A 25,014-nucleotide genomic window follows, 5' to 3' on the forward strand; every position below is an offset into this window, starting at 1 on the left:
GGCCCATTATCAGGGCCAATAAAGCAGACTCCTAACAAGGGCAATGATTCCCTCTCCCCCGCCTTTTCCTCATTTTTATCTGCAGCTTGTACTTAAGTCAACAGTGAGCTCTGCCCGCAAATGCACATTTTTTTTGTTTAGTTACCCTTGGAGGTTCTGCCTGTTTGCCTTTCTGACTGGGGAAGGCTCTTGCTTTACCAAGACTGGCCCATGGCATTTTGAGGCCCGAGGCAAAAAAAAAAACCTCAGAAGGCAGCACAGGCCCTGATCCACCAGGCAGTCTGCCTACAAACTCCCAGGTTTGCATACACAGAACTACATTTCACATCAGCGAAGGCTTTGCCTTAAAGCTGTCTCTAAGGAGTCAATAACAGGTTGCATTCCACATTTGATAGTGGTGGAAAGTGCCATCAGTCAAGTCACAACCAACTTATGGTGACCCTGTAAGGTTTTCAAGGCAAGAGACGAGCAGAAGTGGCATGCCGTTGCCCGACTCTAAATAGTGACCCTGGATTTCCTCCATGGTCTCCCATCCAAGTACTTATCATGGCCTACCCTGCTTATCTTCTAAAACCTGATGAGATTGAGCTAGTCTAGGCCATCTAAATCATGATGAATTCCACTTTGTTTCCCCGGCCCGAAGGAAGCGCGCCTAGCTTCGACCAGGGCCAGGGCTTTTTCAGTCCTGGCCCCTACCTGGTGGAATGAGCTCCCGGGTGATCTGCGGGCCCTGCGGGATTTGTCAGCTTTCCGCAGGGCCTGTAAAATGGAGCTCTTCCACCAGGTCTATGGTTGAGGCTGGGGTCAGCGAATCAGGGACATCGCTCCCCCCCTAGGAGTTGGAGTGTACGCTACTCACCGATCCTTTCCCCTTCAGCTCTTTGATAATTGGGGGAGGGATGGGATTTTTAGCCGTCATGTTAGTAGATTGATGTTTTAATGGGAATTTTAATGGGATTAGTTGTTGTGACCCGCCTCGAGCCTATCGGGAGAGGCGGGAAATAAATCTAATAATAATAATAATAATAATAATAATAATAATAATAATAATAATAATAATAATAATAATAATAAACAAACGGTTTAAGGTATCCTTCGTATATACCTACCAGCGAGAACATTGTGAACCCTGAAACAACTTTGTTGGCCCCTCTTTAAGACAAGTCTTTGTTTTGTATGAATGATGATGATGAGAGCCATTCTGGTGAATCTGACTCTTAGCTATAGCACAACTGCCGCCACAACTTCCGATCTGGCATTGCTTTCTTTGAGTTGTGTAATGTTCTGACCGTGTCCATTTTGATCGTATCTAACCAACGTGTTCTTTGTTGGCCTGAGCATGCCGGTTCCAAACCCGGGTAAATAGGGAGGCTTAAGGAAAGACCTGGCACCTCACCTTGTGAAAATTTTGCCAAGAAAATCCTATGGGACAGCTCTCAAAGGATTTTTATGAATATAGTGATATATACCCACTATCCTAAATGGTTCCCTTATAACAAATGCTTCCCTTATAACTGCCCTGAGCTGCAAGGGGAGCGAGGTATAGTAAGTAAGAAAGTAAATCAATCCATTACTGTGTTAATTAGTGCAGAAGTTCTCTGTGAAATAATACCCACTGTTTAGGGCAGTAGTTCTCAACCTTCCTGATGCCATGACCCCTTAATACAGTTCCTCATGTTGTGATGACCACCATCCATAAAATTGTGCAAGTGTTCTTTCACAGAAATTAAACCAAAACTGAAATATGGCGTAAAGATCCATTGTTCATGATTGTATATAAATTGTTTTTTTTCCTGGGATTTCTCAATTCAGTTCTGCTTCTTGTCTCACCATGCCAATGTCGCTCTTTTCTGCTGCTCCAGACAGACAAACGCTCTATCTCCATCTACCCCGCAAGGCTGTTGTGTGGCCCCTGCAGGAGCGGCAACAATGGCGGCACCCCGCGCCGGCCAAGCTGCTGCGATCCCTGCGAAAGGGTCATTCAACCCCCAAAGGGGTCCCGACCCCCAGGTTGAGAACTACTGGTTTAGGGGCAGACTACATATATATAAAAGCTGAGGTCTAATAATTGCCCATTGAAGCATCCACTACCACAGGCAACAGGACTGGAAAAGACTTTGCCTGTGACCTCGAAAGCTGCAACCAGAAGGTACTAGTCCCTAGGATACACAAACCAAAGACCCAGCATTATGTAGTAGTTAATAGCAGCAGCCTCTAATCTGGAGTTCTAATCTGGAGTTCGGCAAGGCTGTATACTGTCGCCTTGCCTATTTAACTTGTATGCGGAGCACATCATGAGAAAGATGGGGTTACATGAGTCACAAATTGGGATTAAGATTGCAGGGAGAAATATCAACAACCTCAGATATGCAGATGATACCACTCTAATGGTAGAAAGCGAAGAGGAACTAAAGAGCCTTTTGATGCAGGTGAAGGAGGAGAGTGCAAAAGCTGGCTTGAAACTCAGCATCAAGAAAACAAAGATCATGGCATCTGGCCCTCTCAATTCCTGGCAAATAGATGGGGAAGAAATGGAGCTAGTGACAGATTTTATTATCCTGGGCTCCAAGATCACTGCAGATGGGAACTGCAGCATTCACATAGGTTCCCTGAACCTGAAATTCAGCATTCCCAGGGTTAAAAAGGACCGCAATGGGAAGAGGATGTAGAAAGATCCATCATCCTTTTGCCCTGGAACACCGTCTTCTGTCCCCTACCATTTTGCTCAGTGTAGTTTGATGGTTTAAAATACTGTGGTGGCCCCATATGCACGTTTTTCTGTATGAGACCATTACAGAATTGGTTCACAGGGAACTGACTCCACTTATGAGTTTGAAAAAAGAACCCATCCCAAGAGCCATTTTATGATCCCTTATCCGGTGGTCTAACTCACAGAGGAATCCTAAGGCTTGCAATTCGATTATATGCATAAGTGACTACAACAAAATGCCTTCTAGTTGGTTTCCTGTGGTCAGTTCATTCGGCATGGAACTATGTTGTTATTAAATTTGTATACCGCCCTCCCATTGCCGGCTCAGTTAGAACTATGATTCTTTGTTCTTTGGTTGGTTAGAGGCATTTGAATCTATGTTAGTCACATAAATTGTTCTGAATATGATGGCCATGTATAAGAATTGCAACTCAGAATGCATAAAGCAACTGGGAAAGTGTTCTTGTTCTGTGGGGTTCTCATCTGTACCGATAAGCATTTCTTGAATCTCGGCAGAACTCAGGTTGAGACCCTCTTAGGTGAATTTAATTTCTGTTCAGAAAAGATGGGAGTTCTAAAGTATAAGCAGAGCCATTTGTATATGTTTTGTCAGCCCAACAATATGACATGGGGTTCAGCTTTCACCCCCCCCCCCAAAGTCTCCAGATATTTCCCAAACCTGAGCTGGCAATCCTAATGACAAGTGTTTTCATTTTTCAGTGGCAACTCAGTGTTGTGAGCAGATGTCTTGCAAGGTATCTGTTTGGTCAGAACCCCAAATACAGGGAACACAAGGGGGATTAACCCCTTTTTTCACTCCCATCCTTGGTGTGACAGGCAGGTCCAGCTCAGCCAATGAGAGCTTCCGGAATGTCTTGCAATTGGAGTTCTTATTGGGAGCCAGCTTGATGTAGTGGTTAGGAGCATGGACTTCTAATCTGGCGAGCTGGATTTGATTCCGCACTCTCCCACATGCAGCCAGCTGGGCTCACCACAGCACTGATAAAGCTGTTCTGACCGAGCAGTAATATCAGGGCTCTCTCATCCTCACCCACCTCACAGGGTGTCTGTTGTGGGGAGAGGAATGGGAAGGCAACTGTAAGTCACTTTGAGACTCCTCCAGGTAGAGAACAGTGGCATATAAGAACCAACTCTTCTTTCTTGTTCTTCTTGTTGTTCTTCTTGTTCTTGTTCTTCAGATAGAGTTCTGTTGGAATATGGATGGCAAAGGGTGTTGGCTGAGGGAAAGGGAGCTCAGGGCAAATAAGCTTGGAAGCATGGACAGTGTTATTATTCAAATGTTCAAGTGATAAGATCGTTATACGTCTTCATGAATCATTCCAGTGTTGTTGATAACCTGCAATAGAAATTAGTTCCTTGATTATGGCTACCCTTACAGACTGAATGTGTGGTCTGAGGGGAAGATAGCAACTAAATGTACACAATTGGTACAGAACGCAGTGGCCAGGATTCTCAGCAATACACCATGGAGATCCCACTTCCGGCCTATACTCCAACAACTCAGCTGGCTCCCAACTGAATTCTGGATCAGGCTTTTGGTTCTTACCTTCAAGGCCATACACGGTCTGGGCCCAGTGTACCTGAGATACTGTCTCTCTGTCTATACCCACAAAAGAGCATTACGCTCCGCCACTGCCAACTGGCTGGTGATCCCTGGCCCTAAAGGAGTACGTTGGTCCTCAACAAGGGCCGCTTTTTCTGTCCTGGCCCCCACCTGATGGAACGAGCTCCCTGAAGAGATCAGGGCCCTGTCTGAACTCCGCACAATTCCACAGGGCCTGCAAAAGGGATCTCTTCCACCAGGCATTTCCCTGAGACTGACCAACCAATTATATCTACACCCCCCCCCCCCGACACCTCTTCCATGGCCTACACCAGTCTGATCTCTCTGGGTTTTTTTAAAATCTAAGTTGTTATTCCTGTTATATTATTGTTGATTATCAAAATCATTGATATTATATGTTAATTTAAAACCACTGTTGGTTTATTGTTGATGTTATTTCTGACTATGTTATATGCTTATGTTGTTCCATGTATTATCCCGCAATGTTATATATAAACCACCCTGAGCTGTATGGGAGGGCGGTATAAAAATCAGAGAGAGGGAGAGGGAGAGGGAGAGAGAGAGAGAGAGAGAGAGAGATCAGCCTTTCTCAACCAGGATGTTGATGGCCCTGGAAGGGTTTCCTAAATGGGTGGGAGTTAATTCATTTTCTATATATTTTTTAAATTTGTTAAACATTTATCGGGTGATATGACAAGCCCCCCCCCCATGGCCAGTGATGGGCCTGGAGGGGGTGGGAAGGGGCCCTGAGTGGACATGTACACAGCTAAGCTTCTTGACCATATATTACATGATTGTGCTACTTCTGGGGTTTCTCAGTGGTAAAAATGTTGAGAAAGGCTGGGACAAACAGACAGATTAGATAGATACTGTGGTAAGGTGTGACTGAAGTAGTGTTTGAGTCCCAACCCCAATATCTCTGTATCTGAGTGAGGAGCAGATGATAAAAGATACTGGAATGCCTTGTCTGGAGGTATCTCTGGGATTGAGAGGGAGGACCTGGTGTGTGAAAGAATCTCCCTATATTGAAAAGAGAGAGGCAGATTATTATTTATTGGAATTATAGAACTCAAGGTGGCTCACGTACCCATATACCCCCATAAAAACTCTAATCCTTTAAAACTAGATTTAAAAACATCACAAATGTCAAGATGGCTAAAAACCCTCCTGCTTCCCCACAGTCATCCACAAGAGGGTTCGCTTGATAGTATAGTGAGGCCTGAGGAGGGCCCATTGATCTTAAAAACCCAATCTCAACCAAAGACTGAAGATGGTGAGTTGTGACTACCTGACCTACTAGTATAGCTTAACCTGTGTGACAGAGGCTGTGGTGGGTGGTAGTGTCTGTGAGCAGAGGCTTATAACCAGTTTTGGGGCAGCAGTTTGCCCTATGGAGAAAGCTGCTTATTTGGGGCCTATATGACCATCAAAAACTACTAATAGACCTTGGAGTGGATGCCACCAGCATTCATGTGCAGAGAGAATTTGTCAGCAAAAAATCCTGCAAAATCACCAAAGCCAATGTCAAAATCCAATTCTATAAGGGTGTTGAGCCCAGATGAATGACTCCAGAAATGGCATCGCTGGACATGATTCAGCTGATACGGCAGCTTAGTAGGCTTGCAAATGGACTCTTTAGCATGTTCTGCCCATCTTGGCATGAGTTTAATTCACTGTGCTGTCTAGTTAAAATGAAAAATGGTGAGCTTATGTCTATTAAGGTACATGTAGTGACACTTTTCAGAGCAGTGAGTCAATCTTGGTTTCCTCAGCATCTTCTGGAGTGTGAGCCTCTGCCAGCATGGGAATTGTAGTCCATGGATATCTGGAGAGCCACAGGGGAAAGGCCAGGTTGTGAATCCTTGGTTTAAATCAGCCCAAGCATTTGGTGAGACTGTGGAACCAGACAGGTTCTTCTTTGCTGTCCATCTATTATTTATTTATATTTATTTATTTTCATATTTCTGTACCGTTGCACTCCATTCAGACTTGCAGCGGTTTACAATAAAACGATAAAAACCAGTCCAGTCCCCCCAAAGCCCTTACAAGTATACAATAAACATTGACTTTGACATTAACACTACAGAGGCAGCTGGTGCTTCTGGCCTCCTTCTCTCATCTGCTTTATTCTCTATGTGTGAACTACTATGCTTGCAAGTCCAAGATCACTGCATTTTATGGTCTGCAGCTTCCTAAAATGTTGGCTTGTATTTGGTTTGATTTGTGTGCTCCCCGGTTATCCTTCTTAAATGATTTAGCTGAGTTTATCAGATAGGATGGGTTGCACGTGCTACCCTGACAGTAATGCCTAACCATGGTTATAATTGGTACAGATATACCAAATCATTTTCTGTTAGGCTGCTGTGTAGCTACCTGAGCATTTATTACTTTTCCTAGTTAAAATGAAGAATGGTGAGCTTATGTCTATTATGTCTATTATATTCCATGAGTTTTCAGCGTTCATTTGTGATCTTGTGAGGTACTGCTAGCCAACTGTTACTATTCTGTATGTCTTCTTGTTTAGACTATTTGGCCAAAATACCCAATATTTCCTTGCAGAATAGACAGAACAGAATGCAGTCCTGTACCATCCCCCCCCCCAGTAGTATGCCAGGGGTACCAAACTGTGGCTCTCTAGATATCCATGGACAACAAATCTGACAGGGGCTCATGAGAACTGTAGTCCATGGACATCTGGAGAGCCACAATTTGGCTACCCCTGATGTATTTGCGCACTGTATTAATCTGTTATAAGGTATGAGTGCTTTCCTTATCGCCTTTATTTATTTACTTATTTATTTATTTTTCGCATTTATATACTGCCCTCTCCGAAGGCTAAGGATGGTTTTACATGGAACTGAAGAAACTATACATTACATATAACTAGTTATAACATTAATAATATTAACTGCTGGATTTCTGGGCGGAGGGAGAGGGGGGGGCAGCAGCCTTGCTGATGTTGATTGGTTGTGTCTGGCCTCAGCCAAATGCCTGGTGGAGGAGCCCCCTTTTGCAGGCCCTGCAGAACTGCTTTATCTCCGTCAGGGCCCTGATCTCATCTGGGAGCTCATTCCACCAGGTAGGGGCCAGGACAGAGAAGGCCCTGGCCCTGGTCAAGGCCAGGCAGACTTCTTTAGGGCCAGGGCCCATCAGCCAGTTGGTGGCGGCAGAGCATAGAGCTCTTTTGGGGGCATAGGCAGGGAGGCGGTCCCTCAGGTACACTGGGCCCTGACCACGTATGGCCTTGAAGGTAATTACCAGAACCTTTAACCTGATCCGGAATTCGACTGGCAAGCATTGCAGTTGATGTAGGATGGGCACACTTTTGGGAACAATCACAAAATGACCGCCACAGGAGGTGGAGCCAGTAGTTGAATGACTGCCACAGGAGGTGGAGCCAGTAGCTGAATGACTGCCACAGGAGGTGGAACCAGTAGTTGAATGACTGCCACAGGAGGCAGCGCCAACCAGTAAATAACAGTAACTCTTCAATATCTCAGGCAAGGTAGCTTTTAGAATGCATGTATTATTTAAAGATATTTGGGCTGCGGAGGCAGCTGCTGCCAAATGAATTTTATTTAAAAATCTGTACTGTCAAATCAGATCTCCAGTGACCAGCCAGACGTCCTGCTGGGCCAAAGGCCCATTGCCCACCCCTGCTTGCTAAAAGTACTCGATTGGCACCAGAAAAGGTGTTGGCAAGCTCCGTTGTGCTCAGAGGCACTACGTTGGAGGGCCCTGCGCTAGTTGTTGGAGAATATGATCTTGGAGAGATAATTACTGTCTCTGGAAGGAATCCCGGACAGGAGCAGGCTTTTATCTATTTCAGTGCCATCAGAACCTTTGATCTCTGAAGACCTTTTTTCCCCGCAGGTCATACGAAGAAGCAGCGAAGAAGAAAAGCTGTTGTGCTTGGTCCGGGAGCGGGCAGGACATCACTGCCAAGCGGCCGTCATTGTGATCCTTATCCTGGCCTGGGAAGGGATTCCCCACCTTCTTGCCGACACCCTGTACAAGGAACTCACGCAGAGCCTCAGAAAATACGGCTGTCCGACGAGCCGCCGCTGTGCACTCAACGAAGAGTAAGCAAACCCTGTGGCGTTGAGACCGTGAGGCACAGAAGTGTCATTATCAAATCCAATTCCCTCTGTGAATCTGATTAGCCTTTTAAAACAGTGGATTAGTCATAATACATACCTTTTTATTTTTGGGGGGTGGGGATACAGAGTGCCTGTCACTGCGCGGTGACAAGATGTTCCTTCTGTGCAAGAGGATGCAGAAAACATGATGAAGGTGTGTGTGGGTGGACAAAGTGAGATTTCTGCTTTGCATTTTCACAGCTGGCAAGGCAAGAAATCTATGAAAGCAAGGGGGTGGACCGTCGTCTTTTAAGGGGCTGCCCTTGATCCGGCCCACAGTTTGCCCTGCGTCTTCCGATGCTATCTAGGGACCATAACCAAACCCTTTTGCACTTCTTAAGTCAAAGCATGGGATCTCTCTATGCATCTTAGGTTGCTCTCAGACATCACAACAAGTGGATAATAAGCTGGTGTGTGCACAGATTGGCTTTTTGCCAGGTTCACCATGTTCATCACTCCTCTGTCTGCCCTTGTTTGGAACACTGAGTTTAAAACAGAGTCAGGTACCCAGCAACAGGCTTAGCATCCTGGCTTGGGGAGTGGAGAAATGAACTCTGGTAAGCCTGGACACATTTGCGGTATCCACAGTATGTTTTAAACTAGGCTTTCTTCCTTGAATGCCACATGAAGAGGGACACGGGAGGGATGCACAAGCATGCTGATGAGCCAAGTCCATGTACAATCCCATTCTCAAAAGGGTGGTACTGATAAAACTGCAGGTAAATATTCCTTTCATACTTTTGCCAGGCATGCTGTTATAGAATCTTGTCATTCTGCTAGCTGATGGTTAATTCCTTATTCCTCTCCAGTCGTACATGTGCCTGTCAAGGGCTTGATACTTAGCATGGCCTACCCTGCTTGTCTTTTAAAACCTGATTGTCATGAACCCCTATTCATGCCATCCATGGCTCCATCCGTCCCTGCATATTCTCACACTTTCTCGCCTTCTCCGGCCGGTTCTAACCAAGGCCGTAAAGCAATAAACCTGTCCTCTGAGAACTTCACTCCCTTCCTTTCCCAGCGGGAGAGGCTCCATGCGAGTGTATCAATCTTACTGTAAGTGTCCTTGCGGAGACAACCGAAAGTCTCAACAAAGTGCCAACTGCCTGATAAGGTTCCTGGCCATCTGGCCGCTTGGGAACTGGCTCTTGTCACATTTCTGCTCTCCTGCCGAAATACCTTCGGCCCCCTCCCTTATTTGGTGAGCCCTATAACTACCCCGCTTATTCCCCTTGTACTCTGTTATTATCAAGATCTTTGCTTAGGGAGATCTTGGCATGCTCTAGCAATCTGTGGACTTTTGCCTAATAAAGCTACCTTTGAAATTTGCAACTGACTGTTGGATTTCGGATGCGCTTTAACTTGGGACTCCACAGGCTGGGCTCAGCCTAATTCCTGACATTGAGATTGAGCTAGTCTAGGCCATCTAAATCATGATGAATTCCACTTTATTTCATAATAAACAAACTGCTTAAGGTATCCTTCGTATATACCCACCAGCTAGTACATTGTGAACCCTGAAACAACTTTGTTGGCCCCTCTTTAAGACAAGACTTTGTTCATCTTCGTGGGTTCTGTGCAGTCACACATGGGTTCTGCGGAATCGCAGGCCTGCTTCGGATATATAACCAGCCAACATAAGCTCAAAAAGACTCCCAAGAGTGCCAGCCCCTCCCCTCACAGAGTGACTTTCCCGCCCAAAGTCACGTGATGTGGGAGGAGCTAGCACTCTTCCCTCAGTCCTTTTTTTGCCGCTGGTGGAGAAGGACGCTAGCCAACTAGCTCTTGATAGATCACCTCAGGTGAGAGATTTGGATAAAAAAGAAGAAAACAATATTTTCTGAGGAAAAAAAATGGCACTTTTCAAAAAGTGTGATCAGTGTGGCTCGAAAATGGCGAAGTCTGATAACCACACTTCGTGCCTGCTCTGCTTGGGTGAGGGGCATTCAGTGAATAGCTGTCCCTCTTGTAAAAAGCTGACACCCAAGACCCGGGATGAACGGGCCAGGCGCTTGAAAGCAGCGCTGTGGGAGAAATCTTTGAGACCCCCACAGGATCCGAGGCCTTCTCCTTCGGCTGAAGGAGTTTCTGAGGCTGGAGGGCAGGTTTTTAACCCCTCGAAGAAGAAGAAGGGCAGTTCCTCCCTCTAGAGGGCGATCCCCTGTATATTCGAAGGCTTCGAAGAAAGTCAGAAGGCAAAGCTCTACCTCCCCACCAAGATCAGAGGTGGGGTCGAGAGGACGGTCTCAGGGCCGGGACGCCATATCTCTATCGGCGGCGGAGCATACCGCTGTATCGCCAATGGCCGGGTCGTCGACGTCGGCAGAGGCGCCAGTTCGCACTCGAGACCCTTCGGCGTTGAGGGATTTCCCTTCGATGTCGAGACACCTGCCTTCGATGTCGAGAGACCTACCGTCAACTTCGAGGGACCTCCCTTCGACATCGAGAGGTCCGCCTTCGGCAGCGGGTGATCTTCTGCCTTCCGCTGCGGCTCGCAGAGATTCTTCTGTATCTTGACGGCAACGGTCACCGCCGAGGTTGAGACTGCGCAGTTCGCCGTCGTCTTCAGAGGAGGACATTCCATCTAGGCATGCTCGGCGCCGACGAATTTCGTCGTCGTCGTCGGAGCCGTGGGTGCCCATGATGGTTCCGGCGTCCTGGAGGCAATGGGGTGATAAGCCTTCGACGGCGAGGGTGGCGGACCCCGAGTCATATCGACACCAGGGACCTTCATCGTCGAGAGCACCGTCGACGTTGAGAGTGCCGGTTTTGGATGATGAGTCTCTTCGACGTCAAGCTCTTGTTAGAGACAATGACTCTGAGTATGACGCTTTTGACAATGTATCCCTTTCTCCCCCTGAAGAGGTTGAGGTTACTACAGGGCGCTCTCCCTCAGATGAAAATAAGCCATATTCAGAGCAGCTTATACATATGGCTAATACCCTGAAGCTCCCTTACAGGGTCAATGCTGAAAAATCAGAAGACCCATTGATGGAGTTTCTATACTCCCCGGATGTGGGCCCAGTAGCACTACCATTGATCAGAGGGGTGTCTGAGGTGCTTGAACGCACATGGCAAACACCCGCATCTGCTTCCCCAACCTTGCGTAAAATTGATCATTGGTACAGGGTGCAAGAGGAAGGATGCGGTTACCTTTACAAACATCCTACCTCATCCTCTGTCTTTTCAGCTATACTCCCGGGGAGGGGAAAAGTGGAACAACATTCTGCACCCCTTGATAAGGAGGGCAAAAAATTCGATGCCTTCGGTAGGAAGTTGTACTCCTCTTCGGCCATGGACATCAGAGTTGTAAATATGCAAACCATGATGAGCCGGTATCAGGAGATGCTCTGGGAAAAGTTGGAGCCTTTATTGGCATCCATGTCTGACGAACATAGACCTTTCATTCAGGCCCCAATTACAGAAGGGAAGGATTTAGCTAAGCAGCAGGTTAAATCCTCCAGACATAGTGTGGATTGTCTGGGTAGGATAATGTCGACAGCAGTCGTTATGCGCAGATACTCTTGGCTCAAATCATCCTCCTTATCAGGAGAGATCCGTTCGGCCTTGGAGGATCTGCCATTTGATGGGACAGAGTTGTTTAGTCCTCAGGCTGATGAGGTCCTGGAGAAGATGCGAAAGTATCGCCTCCAGGCGAAATCTTTGGGGATTGCTGGTTCCTCGACTGTTCAGTCCCGCCCTAGACAGTGGAACCGTCCTTTTTACCGGTCACAACCCTTTCGTTCCCACTTCGATAATCGATCACGGGATTTTTCTCCAGCCCCAAGGTTCCAGCAACAATCCCGTAGAAGGGGTGGGGGATGAAACCGCCAATCGGCCCCTGATAGAGATGCCTGGGGCCGTCAGACACAGTCGCAATGACTATCCGAAGTCGATTGCCCCGTGGGTATGTTGTCTGTAAGGTTTGACAGGTGGTTGTCCATAACAAACAATACATGGATACTATCGATAATAAAGACCGGTTACTACCTGGAGTTTGTGGATACTCCTAAGTTTAATGTGCCTTTTACAGAGGGGGATGTTCAGGATCCTGAGATTCTGACAGAAATAACGGAGCTTTTAAATAAAAAAGCTATTAAATGTTTGGGATCCACGCCATCCACCCCAGGGTTTTACTCTAGGTATTTCCTAGTAGATAAAAAAGACGGGGGTAAAAGACCCATTTTGGACTTGAGAGATTTGAATAATTTTATTTCAGTACAACGTTTTCGGATGCTTTCTTTGTTTGAACTCCTTCCTCTCTTAGAAGGGGATTTGTGGTTCGCAAAAGTGGATCTGAAAGATGCTTATTTTCATATTTCCATCAACGCATCTTGTACAAAATTTTTGAGATTTTATGCTGCAGGGTTGCATTATGAATACACAGTGCTCCCATTCGGCCTTGCCTCCGCTCCCAGAGTATTCACAAAGGTTACGAATGTGGTTGTGGCTCATCTTCGGACACGGGGAATACTATTGTACCCGTATCTTGATGATTGGTTACTGGTGGGCCATTCTCCAGGCAAGGTTATGACCGCTGTTTCATGCGCAGTGGATCTTTTAACCTCCTTTGGTTTTAACATTAATCTGGCAAAATCACATTTAACACCTACACAATCCCTGGTGTTTATTGGAGCCCTGTTGGATGGCCTTAGACACATGGCGTTTCTGCCATCTGATAGAATGTGTCGGATTTCTTCCTTAGCAAGGAACACGAGGAAATGTAGGCGCCATTCTGTGCTTAGGATTCAGACCCTGATGGGACACATGGCTTCTCCGGCGGCTGTTACCCCAAATGCAAGGTTACACATGAGACCTCTCCAATTGTGGTTTCTATCTGTATGCAAACCTCACACTGTTAGTAGATGGAAACGATTTTCAGTTCTGCGGGCAGTCCTCCGCTCTCTTGGGTGGTGGGAGAGACCCGAGAGCCTTATGAAAGGGGTCCCATTAGGCACATGTAAGGAAGACATCATTCTGTATACTGATGCATCTCTGCTAGGTTGGGGTGCACACTGTGGCACACATTCTGTTGCGGGTAGATGGGGACCCGGTGAACGTTGTCTGCACATCAATCATCTGTAACTGCGGGCTGTAAGATATGTTCTTTCTTCCCTCGCAGATATTCTCGGAGGAAAGCGGGTACTGGTCACTTCCGACAACATAGCAGCAGTCTATTCTATTCAGAAACAAGGAGGCACAAAATCTACAGCCTTATGCCAAGAGGCAATCAGAATTTGGAACTGGGCTTTAAGCAACAACACGTACCTAACAGCTGTACACATAGCGGGAAAAAACAACATATGGGCAGACGCTTTGAGCAGGGACGTGAACACAGTACAAGAATGGTCCATCACTACCCACTACCTGGCCCCACTGTTCCGGGCATGGGGGAAGCCCATAATAGATCTGTTTGCTACCGCCCTAAACACCAAGGGCCCTCAATTTTGCACGAGGGGCGGCGTGGATCAAAAATCTCTCGGAGATGCCTTCTTAATTTCTTGGGAGAACTCCCATTTCTACGCCTTCCCACCATTCGGATTGGTAGGAAGAGTTGTGGCAAAGATCATGACCGAAAGAACATGCTGCATTTTAGTAACACCGTTTTGGCCACAGAAAACGTGGTTTCCCACACTATACCGCCTAGCCCAAGGCAAGTTTGTGCATCTCCCAGATCACCACGACCTCCTGCATTGGGGCAAAATTCTTCACCCCAACCCGAGGCCTCTACATCTAACAGCGTGGCTGATACAGCCGTCCCCAACCTGTCGGTAAATTTTATTTTGGAAGCGGCTAGGAAACCTTCCACTCGTAAGTCTTATGATGCTAAGTGGAGGAGATTTGAAATGTGGTGTCTTTCTACGAAGTGCGACCCGTGTACGTGTAGCCTCAATGAAGTGATGTCTTATTTAACCTCCTTAAAACAGAGTGGACTGGCCAATTCATCCATTAAAGTTCACCTGGCGGCAGTTTCAGCCTCACATAGTTTTATAAATGGCAAACCTATATTTTCGCACCCAAGGTCCCACATGTTTTTAAAAGGTTTACAAAAATTGCTCCCTCCTACAACTCCTGTAATCCCTCAATGGAGCTTGTCACTTGTTCTTTCTATGCTGACTCATAAACCATTTGAACCAATGGCAACTACGGACTTGTCGTTTCTATCACACAAGGTCGTATTTTTGACTGCTATTACTTCTGCTCGTCGAGTAGGGGAGTTAGCAGCATTATCAATGGAGCCTCCCTTCCTATAACGATATAAGGACAAAGTATTGCTACGCCCTAGCCTCAATTTTTTGCCCAAGGTCGTGTCAAAGTTCCACTTAGGCCAATCAATCATACTTCCAACCTTCTTTCCAGATCCAACTACACAGTTTGAGAGACATATGCACACATTAGACGTGAGACGAGCAATTCTTTTTTATTTGGATAGAACGCAACATTTTAGAACTGATAGGTCGCTTTTTGTGCGCTTTAAAGGGGTTAATAAGGTAAAAGGGCATCTGCTCAAACACTCTCCAGATGGGTGGTGCAGGCGATCCAGCATGCTTACAGAGTATCACAGCGTGACTGTCCTTTCAAAGTATCTGCTCATTCGACCAGAGCCCAAGCGACCTCGGCAGCATTCGCAGCTTGACTTCCACTGTCCGATATCTGCAGGGCGGCTACGTGGTCAACACCGGGGACTCTTGTGCGTCACTCTTCCCTGGACGTTGACTCCGCAACTGATGCTACGGTGGGAAAGGCAGTGTTGCAATCAATACAGCACGCATAGCCCACCCCATCTCCACGGTGAGTGATCTTGCTAGTCTCCCATGTGGGACTGCACAGAACCCACGAAGATGAAAACAGGCTTGCGCTTACCTGTAACTGTTGTTCATCGAGTGGTCTTCTGTGCAGTCACACAACCCTCCCTCCATCCCCGCTGGGCCGCGTAGTATTGATTGATAAGCGGCAAAAGGGAAGGAGTGAGGGAAGAGTGCTAGCTCCTCCCACATCACGTGACTCTGGGCGGGAAAGTCACTCTGTGAGGGGAGGGGCTGGCACTCTTGGGAGTCTTTTTGAGCTTATGTTGGCTGGTTATATCTCCGAAGCAGGCCTGCGATTCCGCAGAACCCATGTGGGACTGCACAGAACCCCACTCGATGAACAACAGTTACAGGTAAGTGCAACCCTGTTTTTTGTATGAATGAGGATGATGAGAGCCATTCTGGCGAATCTGACTCTTAGCTATAGCACAACTGCCGCCACAACTTCCGATCTGGCATTGCTTTCTTTGAGTTGGGTAATGTTCTCTGTGAAATAATACCCACTGTTTCGGGCAGTAGTTCTCAACCTTCCTGATGCCGCGACCCCTTAATACAGTTCCCCTTGTTGTGAAGACCACCAACCATAAAATTGTGCAAGTGTTCTTTCACAGAAATTAAACCGAAACTGAAATATGGCGTAAAGATCCATTGTTCATGATTGTATATAAATTGTTTTTTTTCCTGGGATTTCTCAGTTCAGTTCTGCCTCTTGTCTCACCAAGCCAATCTCGCTCTTTTCTGCTGCTCCAGACAGACAAACGCTCTATCTCCATCTACCCCGCAAGGCTGTTGTGTGGCCCCTGCAGGAGCGGCAACAATGGCGGCACCCCGCACCGGCCAAGCTGCTGCGACCCCTGCAAAAGGGTCATTCAACCCCCAAAGGAGTCCCAGCCCCCAGGTTGAGAACTACTGGTTTAGGGGCAGACTACATATATATAAAAGCTGAGGTCTAATAATTGCCCATTGAAGCATCCACTACCACAGGCAACAGGACTGGAAAAGACTTTGCCTGTGACCTCGAAAGCTGCAACCAGAAGGTACTAGTCCCTAGGATACACAAACCAAAGACCCAGCATTATGTAGTAGTTAATAGCAGCAGCCTCTAATCTGGAGTTCTAATCTGGAGTTCGGCAAGGCTGTATACTGTCGCCTTCTCACCTAATTATGTCTATGTGTAGAGAGAACGAAACATTGGTCTTACCTGTCGCTGGAGGGATGACCTCGGCGGCGGTGGGTGGGGGCAGCAATTGTTCCCCGGAATTAATATAAAAGGATGGCCGCTGGTGGAAGCAGCCTTCCGAGGTGCTCCCGCTGGTGCTATAGGAGGGAAAAGTCGGGCAGGCGCAGCAGGGGAAGGCAGCCAGCGCAAGCGATCCCTTGGTTGGGAAAGGGAGGGAATACTTGGTGGCTGGCGTGGGGCAATCTCGCCCTGAAGCATGGCCAGGGCGGACATCTCAGGGAGCCACCGAGCCCGCTCCCAGGGTTGGATGCGTTTCATAACTGCCTTTCTCTCTGCCAGATGGGGCAGGTGGACTGGCTGGGGGCAGCTGGGGGCCCCTACTGGCCGGGGGCAGCTTTTCGGTTTGCAATCGCACAGGGGCATTCTGCAGGAACCACTTTTCATATTGCTCCTGGGAGCTCTGTGAAAAGCCTGTGTGCTGCACTGGATGACAGGCTAGATGGCTGTAGGTGTCACAATCACCTGGGCAGCCAGAGTCACAGTTGGCTGGGCAGAGTCTGCTCAAACCACCACCTGTGGGGGGCCCTGTTTTGGAAACTACTGCCAGCACCATGATGGGAGGAAGTAGGGTGGATGCTGACTCACAGGCTGCCTTCCACCACACACACACATTTTCTCTGGTGCCCAGGTGTGGGGCGCTTGACCTTGCCCCATTCCTGCCAGACACCTTGGAGCGCCCCCTACTCCTGGGGTGGTCTCTTCTCCTGCAAGGGCTCTGCCCCACAACTAGGCATTTCCCTGTGGACTGGAGCGGTTTCACCACTGGGGTAGGCCAGCCCCTTGAGACTCCCACAGTGCTCTGGGTCATCCACCTTCTAGTCCCGGCTGGTGGCAGAGGAACCCACCCCCGGGACTTCGGGGGCTCACTCTGCAGAGGCTGCCGATTGCACGCCTGTGTACACCAGCCCCGAAACCTCGGGCAGGGAGTCAGCTGCCTCCTTGAGGTCCTTCTTCGTAGTCTGAGGTCCCAGCCCAAAAGCCTTGGTCAGGTTCTCAACTGACTACTTGAAGCCCTTCTTCGTCTTCAGGCCTATTGTGCTGGATCTGCGAGTGGGTGCAGCCCCTGGAGTTTTTCCTTCACTCATCTTGCAATTAAAGAGTGGGAAAAGGGTGAGTGGAGCTAGCCAGGAGCTATCTGAAACTGGAGGGCTATCTGAAACTGGAAGGCCAGCCCATGGTCACCCATTACGGCCACTAAAAATCATTTGAATATGACTAGCCCTACCTCAGTGAGCAGAAGCATGACCTGACCATCTGTGGATGACTTCCCTCACGGAAGTCCAACTGTGGCCTTAAATGTACATTCAGTCAGTGGGAATGAACGCTTCTGTGGCTTTGCTGAACTGCAGAAATAATATGTTTGTAAAGTACAACTAACATCAATTTGTGCCACAGGGGCCACATTTGATACAGAAAAGTAATAAGAAACATACCAGGCATACCAAGCATGTATTTGAGAGATCGCCTCCCTGCCCATATCCCCCAAAGAGCCTTACGTTCTGCCACCTCCAACTGGCTGCGGATCCCTGGCCCCAGAGAAGCGCGTCGGACCTCAACAAGGGTCGGAGCCTTCTCGGCCCTGGCCCCTACCTGGTGGAACAAGATCCCTGAGGAAATCAGAGTCCTGCCTGAACTCCCACAGTTCTGCAGGGCCTGCAAAAGGGAGCTCCTCCACCAGGCATTCGCTTGAGGCGGACCACCTCGGAACATCTTCTGGTCCCCCCTCAGACACCTTCCCATGACTGAACAATTTGATCTCCCCAGCATTGATGTTATTCATGTTATGTTGTAACTGTTACTGTTAGATGGTGATGTATTGAAAATTATATAATGTTATAGATGGTTATAATGTTCCATGTAAATATATGCAGTGTTCCATGTAAACTGCCCAGAACCGCAAAGAATGGGTGGTATTAAAATCCAAGTAAATATAAATAAAATAAATAAATACACACTACTGACATGCCTACATGAAAATTTAAAACTCACCGGTCTCCAGACACGAATCCACTACAAGCAGTTCCTGACACATTTCAACACGTTGTAGTTTCAAAATCACCTTGAAAATGCCTCAGTGCATCCAGATGCAACACTGATGAAGGTGTGAAAGACAGCAGAGCATCAGTTCTACAAACAGCATCAGTAAAGGACATGTAAACAATGAACAGAGGGAACCCCCAAGCTACCACTCAGCTGAAAGGGAAAAGAGCAAGAGTTTCTAATAATCTTCCAGTCCTCTGACTAGACTAGAATGAGTAAACAGAACCCATAAGATACAACAAACAGATATTTTCAAAAGTCACTACTGACGTATTGTATTTTCACTCTCATTCAGAATGATGATTTTCATCTTGCAGCTACCAGCACCTCCAGTCTTCCATGACAGTTTTGCTGACCAAGGCATTAACAAGGTACATAAAAAAATTGATAACTAAAATATTATAGAATTTAAAAACATTCCAGCTATAAGATCACAGATGGGTGTTTTTTTTGAATAAGCCTTTCCTAGAAGCGGATGGGAGCATGTTATATTGTAAAAGAGTAAATGATTTCCTATGTTCTGGGGAAACAAGATTAGATAAATAAGGTAATGGTCTCAAATTATTAAGTGGAGGCTATGGAAACAGTGGATTTTTTACTTGATTGAAATCCTGTTGGCGATGGATATCTAAGATTCTTTGTATTATCATTTCCTTTGCTCGGTTGAAACTCAGAGACAGTATTAACTGTTTGGATAGACCATATGAGCAAAGTTTTTTCTCAAGAGTGGATATCTACAACACAACCAATGATTCAGACATCAATTAGGTAAAGCAAACCCTTTGTGGAAAGAAGCAATTTTAACCAGTACGTGGACGTACATATCCATATTCTGGTCTGGACAGAATACATTCCTGCTTCTACCCGGATTGCAGCATTGGAAATGCTGGTTGGTACTTGAAGCAGGGATCTTAAAAATTTAGCTTGGGTCTTTTCTAGGCTGGAAATATTGACATTTATACACAATGCGGCCCCATGCATGATCTGTGCTAGAGGTTTTACCTTGAACAGCTTAAGGGCTGCGGGAACATTACGCCCAACTTTGTGCCAGAAGAATTTCTGAATGGCACCTGAGCTTCTCTGGACATGTGAGGAGATATATGATATATGGGAGTTTCTACGGCCATTTGATTGGAATAGTACTCCCCGATATTTGTAAAATCTGACCTGTTCTATGGGTGATGAATTGAGACACCATGTATATGCTTTAGGCTTGTTACCAAAACCCATAATCTTTGTTTTTGAATGATTGACCTCTAGCTGGTTCAATCGGCAGTAAGTAGCCAGTAGAACCAAGGCCCTTCTCATTCCATTTGGCGTCCTTGATAACAGGACAGCGTCATCTGCATACAGCAGTAGTGAGATATGGTTGTTAGCTAATCTGGGGGGATGTAATTCACTATTCTGAAAATGTTCAACCATATCATTTATAAAGATGTTAAACAGTAGGGGTGATAGAACACAACCCTGCTTAACTCCCTTAAGTGCCTTAATAGAATTAGTCAGATGACCATAGGCATTACACTTAATTCTGATGGTAGTATTTTCATACATAGGACGTATCAAAAATAGAAGACACTTATCTATGTTAGTCTTATCTAATTTCTCCCATAGTAATTCCCTTGACACAGAGTCAAAAGCCGATTTCAAATCAACAAAAGCTGCATACAGGGTTGTCATAGAGCTGGAAGAGTATTTACTCTCCGATACTCTGGTTTCTCTTCAGATCACATCAATCTTTCACCTATGTAGTCAAACGGAAATTAAGCAGTACTCGGCTGCTTGATAAAACAATGCAAATGGCAAGCACAGATCAGACTAGCCTTGCCCCCCCCCCCATAATAAACATCAGCACAGATGAAGCCAAGAGACCTTTGGCTTATGCTATGCCTGTCTGATGCTTATAGTTGCTGGCCTCCCTACCTACGTCCCATCTAACAAAATGCCATCTGAATAAATCTATTAATCTTGCCTCTTTTTCACTTGGGGAAGGAGGTAGCGAGAAACTGACTTACCGTACTTAGTTAGCATTTTCAAACCTAATATTTAATGTCTTGTTTATATATCTTAGCCCTTTGTGAGCAGCCCGGAGCCTCCAGAATGCGTGGGGTAAAAATGTAATGAAAATAATGATTGTATTATTTATTACATTTTCCAATGCCAAGCTATTCACATTAAAAATTGAATTCCATGACACATGTGGACTTTTCCAACGGAGCTCGAGTTCCCTTTTTGTCACTGGGAGCCTGTGCAGACTTTTCTTGCAAAAAGTTACTTGGTGATGGCCTCCTTGTCACTCCCCGTCCCCGCACAGTTACTCACTCTATCTCCAATTTTAGAAGAAGAAGAAGAGTTGGTTCTTATATGCCCCTTTTCTCTATTCAAAGGAGTCTCAAAGCGGCTTACAGTCGCCTTTCCTTTCCTCTCCCCACAACAGGCACCTTGTGAGGTGGGTGAGGCTGAGAGAGCCCTGACATTACTGCTCCGTCAGAACAGCTTTGTCAGTGCCATATTGAGCCCAAGGTCACCCAGCTGGCTGCATGTGGAGGATACCACATTCGGTTCCACGGTCGCTCGGTTACCCTAGGACACTCTCGTAGGAAACAGTGTTCTTGCCACCACACTCCCAGTGGTATACCTCCTCTGAAGAAGGGAGCGGTGACTCACAAGAGCTCCCACCCTGCCACAAATTTCATTAACAGCTACTGGACTCTCACTCTTGGCTACTGTCCACCTGTCCTTTTCCTATCCGTGGTAGTTACACTGTCCAAATGCGTAGCCTGACGGAGAAATCCCAAAAGTGCTGTTTACCCTGTGCTAAGATGCCATTTCCGCAATTGCAGGACAGTGCTACGCAGAGTGCTTGAGGAATTCCTGAGAGGACAGCCACCCTGTTATCCCGCAATCAAAAGCTGCTAGTTCACACCGCCTGGCGCAGTCCAGGAACGGTGGTGTTCCTCTGATGCCTACTGCTCTGACATGAAAGGTTGTCAGAAGAGCTTTTTTTATACCCCACTTTTCACAACCTGAATGAGTCCCAAAGTGTCTTACAAACACCCTCTCCTTCATCTCCCCACAGCAGACATCTTGTGGGGGGGGGGGGGTCTGAGAGCGCTCTAAGAGAACTGTTCTAAGAGGACTGTGGCTAGCCTACAGTCACCCTCCCTAGCTGGCTGCATGTGGAGAAGTGGAGAATCAAACCTGGTTCTCCAGGGTACATTGCTTTTTAACCACTACACGATGGATGACTTTGGACCAGTCAGTCTCACCTGCCTCACAAAGTTGTTGTGAGGCAGACATGCAGGAGAGAAGTATGCACTGATAAGACACTTTCGGTCCCACGGGGGGGGGGGGGGAAGAGCCCAAGAAATAAACATCGCCAGTACGCCTGTCAAGTGGGAAAGGGAGGGGTGTGCAATGGGCCAGGGACAATATTGAGCCATGGCGGATCCAAGTATCCCGGAGGTTGGAAGGGACTTGTGAACGAACCAGGATGAGTCCAAAATACAGCTTTGTTTTCGCAGTCACTTCGGGGCTTGGGTATAAAACCAGGAAATGCGGCCCACGAGGGGGGGGAGAGAGAGAGACACCAAACACGGTCTTGCCCCCTCCCCGCACAGAAGGCTTTTGGGGAAGCAGAAGTGAGGGCGGGCTGCTCCCTCCTGACTCAGGCGGCCGAGGTGGGGCGACCGGCAGCCAGCGGGCTTCCTGGAGGACTTTTTCCCCGCACGTAGCGCGCCTTCTGCAAGGGTTCCCCGACGCGGGCGGGAGCGGCAGAGTCAGCCGTGCTTGCCCGGCGGGGATTCCCACTCGGCGGCAGCCTCCCGAGTCGCCCGTCTCCTTCCCCTCGCCGCCGACTCCCGGCCAGCTCAGCCCCGAAGTCCCCCCCCCCCCCAAATGCCTACCAGGCTCGCTGCGATGTCCGTCTGGCCCCGGGAGGAGAGGGGGAGCCGGGCATGGCGCTGCAGAGGCCCTTGCCCCGGGCGGAGCGGCCCCTTTCTCTTCCCCGGCGCGGTGCAGACGGCCCCCGCCCGCCCGCGCTCCCCCGAGCAATGGGGACGGCAACGTGCTCTCCCCGGAAGGTTCGTCGAGAGTCTTCCCCGGCCAGACCCTCGGCGGGGGAGGGGGAGGGGGAGAGGGGAGAGGGGGGAGGGAGGCTCGCCTGGGCTGCGCTCGGGAGCTGGACGGAGCCCTCCTGGAGCAGAAAGAAAAACGCGAGCTGGATCGGCCGGAGTGGAGTGGAGTGGAGTGGAGCGCTTCCCTCTCGCCCCCTGCCCTCTGGAGGGTTCGCCCCCAAGGCACACGCTGCCCGCCCCTGGCTCAGGCCCGCACAATTCGCTGGACTGGGCAGGGAAGTTGTCTTCTGGGGCACATTTCAAACCCCCAAAGCCACATGGGCTAGAGAATGGGCATTGGATGTGCTTTCCCAGGTCTGCTCTGCATGGGGCACAAATATCAGTAGAGCTGCCAAAAAGGACCTTTCAGTGTCATCTGGAAATGATCTCTGGCACCCAGTGACACTCTAAGATCATGTCCTGTTTCTTTAGTTGACTGTTATTCCCTGCCTTTCTCCCCAGCTGAGACCCAAAGTGCCTATGAGATCATTCTCTCCATTTTATCTTCACAACAACCCTGCAAGGTAGGGGAGGCTGAGAATGTGAATGGACCAACATCACAGCTTTCCTGGCAGGCAGGGGATTTGAACCTCTGTTCCCAGATTCCCGGCTGACGCTGTAACCGCCACTTCTGGGATCCCCAATGTGGTTTCTGTGAGCACCGTCAAGGCTGCCTGCCCTTTCCAGGGCCCACCAAGCGGTTTTAAGAAGCGGATGGGGCCAGGCAGGGCCACTGCACAAGAGTCAACACTTACTGAAGCCACGTTGTGGCACTAATTCGGTGGCTGGTTCCGCTTCCTGTGGCAGCCGCTTTGTTGCCACGGCCACCATGTGCCCACAGGCTCAAAGATGTTGGGGGTCCTTGCCCTGCTTACCTACGGGATTGCTTACCTCCTTATGACCCCCGCAGGGCACTCTGCTCTGCGGTATGAATCTCTTAATGGTCCCGGGGCCCCGGGAGGCCCCAGGACCTGTTGGAATGAGCTCCCAGACAAGCTGCGGGCTCTGACGGGACTCTATGAGCTCTTCCGTCAGGCGTTTGGTTAGAGCCGGGCGGTTGATCCCAGGGTGTGAGATCTGATCCCTCTTCCCCCCCTCTGGTTCCTGTGTATTAGATGGTACCAGCCCTAGTGGTTCTCAACCATGACCCCTTCGGCGCCAAAGCCCAGCAAGGACCCGCCGGACGAGCTGCCAGTTTAGCACTGTGGAGGGGCTTCCACCGGACCCCCAGACAAGGCCATAAGTGACCCGCCACAGGAGGTGACTGGAGGGGGGCGAGGGCCATGCCCGGGGGAGGGGACTGCCGCCACCACATCCACGTTGCTCACTGTCCTGCTCCGGGCCAGGACCTTTTTGGTCCTAGCGCCTGCCTGGTGGAAGGAATTCCCAGACAAGCCGCGGGCTCTGACCGGACTCCCTGAGTTCCGCGGAGCCTGCAAACCAGAGCTCTTTCATCAGGCATTTGGTTAGAGCCGGACGGTTGATCCCAGATACCTGGAATCTCGCCCTCCTCCCCCCCACCTTTGGTTCCCGTGCATTGTATTAGACTAGTGGTTCTCAACCTTTTCTTTGCCACGACCCCAACTTCAGCGCCGAAGCCCAGCAGGGACCCACCAAAAGAGCTGCCAGTTTAGCGCTGCAGAGGAGCTTCCACTGGACCCCCAGACGTGGCCCGCAGGAGGTGACGGGAGGGGGCGAGGGCCCTGCTCAGGGGAGGGGGCTGCTGCCACTACGTCCACATTACTCGCTGTCCCACTCCGGGCTGGGCTTAGGCACGCGTCATGCTCCCTTGGCTCACCGCTTCTCTCCTTTCTCCCTTCTTTAGCCACGGGGGCGGGGGGGGATTCCGACGCAGCCCTGCTGCAGAGCGCGCAGGGCTTGCCGGACGGAATCAGGAGAGATGGGACCACTTTGGACCCGCAGAGGGAGGGGGTCACTTTCCTGCCAGCTCTGAAAGGGCTGATCACAGTATTTAGACGCATTCCTCGGCAGGCACTGGCGCAACCCTCCCGACATGCTAGGCAGCTGGAGAAGGAGCCAGTGGAACACTGCAAACCCGTGTGCACACATGCACACAACAATTGAGGCAGCCTGGAGGCAGGCATTGCCATGGCTCCACCGCCTCTACCCACCACTGCCCACTGCCCGCCACCACACGCTTCCACAGGCTGCCACCGCCACCATAGTGGCAGGCAACCTGGCAACCCTGGGGGAGGGCCCAGGCAACCCCAAGTGGGGCCCTGATCCCAAGGTTGAGAACCTCTGTATTAGACGGTACCGGCCCTAATGGTCCAATGCGTGAGTAGAGGTTGATTTTATGTTGTGTACACCGCCAATTTTATGATGCTTGGGTTTATTTTTAGGATTACTGGGGAT

At 48.7% G+C, this 25,014-nt stretch overlaps 2 long non-coding RNA genes across 2 annotated transcripts; one reads left to right on the forward strand and one right to left on the reverse strand.

The window, feature by feature from the left end:
- Positions 1 to 6,037: 6,037 nt before the first annotated feature.
- On the forward strand, positions 6,038 to 21,863 carry LOC143843940 (uncharacterized). Its single transcript, XR_013233754.1, has 3 exons — positions 6,038 to 8,377; positions 18,819 to 18,894; positions 21,367 to 21,863. It is a non-coding gene; the product is annotated as an uncharacterized LOC143843940 (long non-coding RNA).
- On the reverse strand, positions 14,559 to 22,709 carry LOC143843938 (uncharacterized). Its single transcript, XR_013233752.1, has 3 exons — positions 22,429 to 22,709; positions 18,473 to 18,575; positions 14,559 to 15,165 (listed from the first exon to the last, which is right to left on the reverse strand). It is a non-coding gene; the product is annotated as an uncharacterized LOC143843938 (long non-coding RNA).
- Between the last annotated feature and the right edge of the window lie 2,305 nt (positions 22,710 to 25,014).

Source organism: Paroedura picta, chromosome 8 (genome assembly GCF_049243985.1).
Source record: "Paroedura picta isolate Pp20150507F chromosome 8, Ppicta_v3.0, whole genome shotgun sequence".
NCBI lineage: Eukaryota > Metazoa > Chordata > Lepidosauria > Squamata > Gekkonidae > Paroedura > Paroedura picta.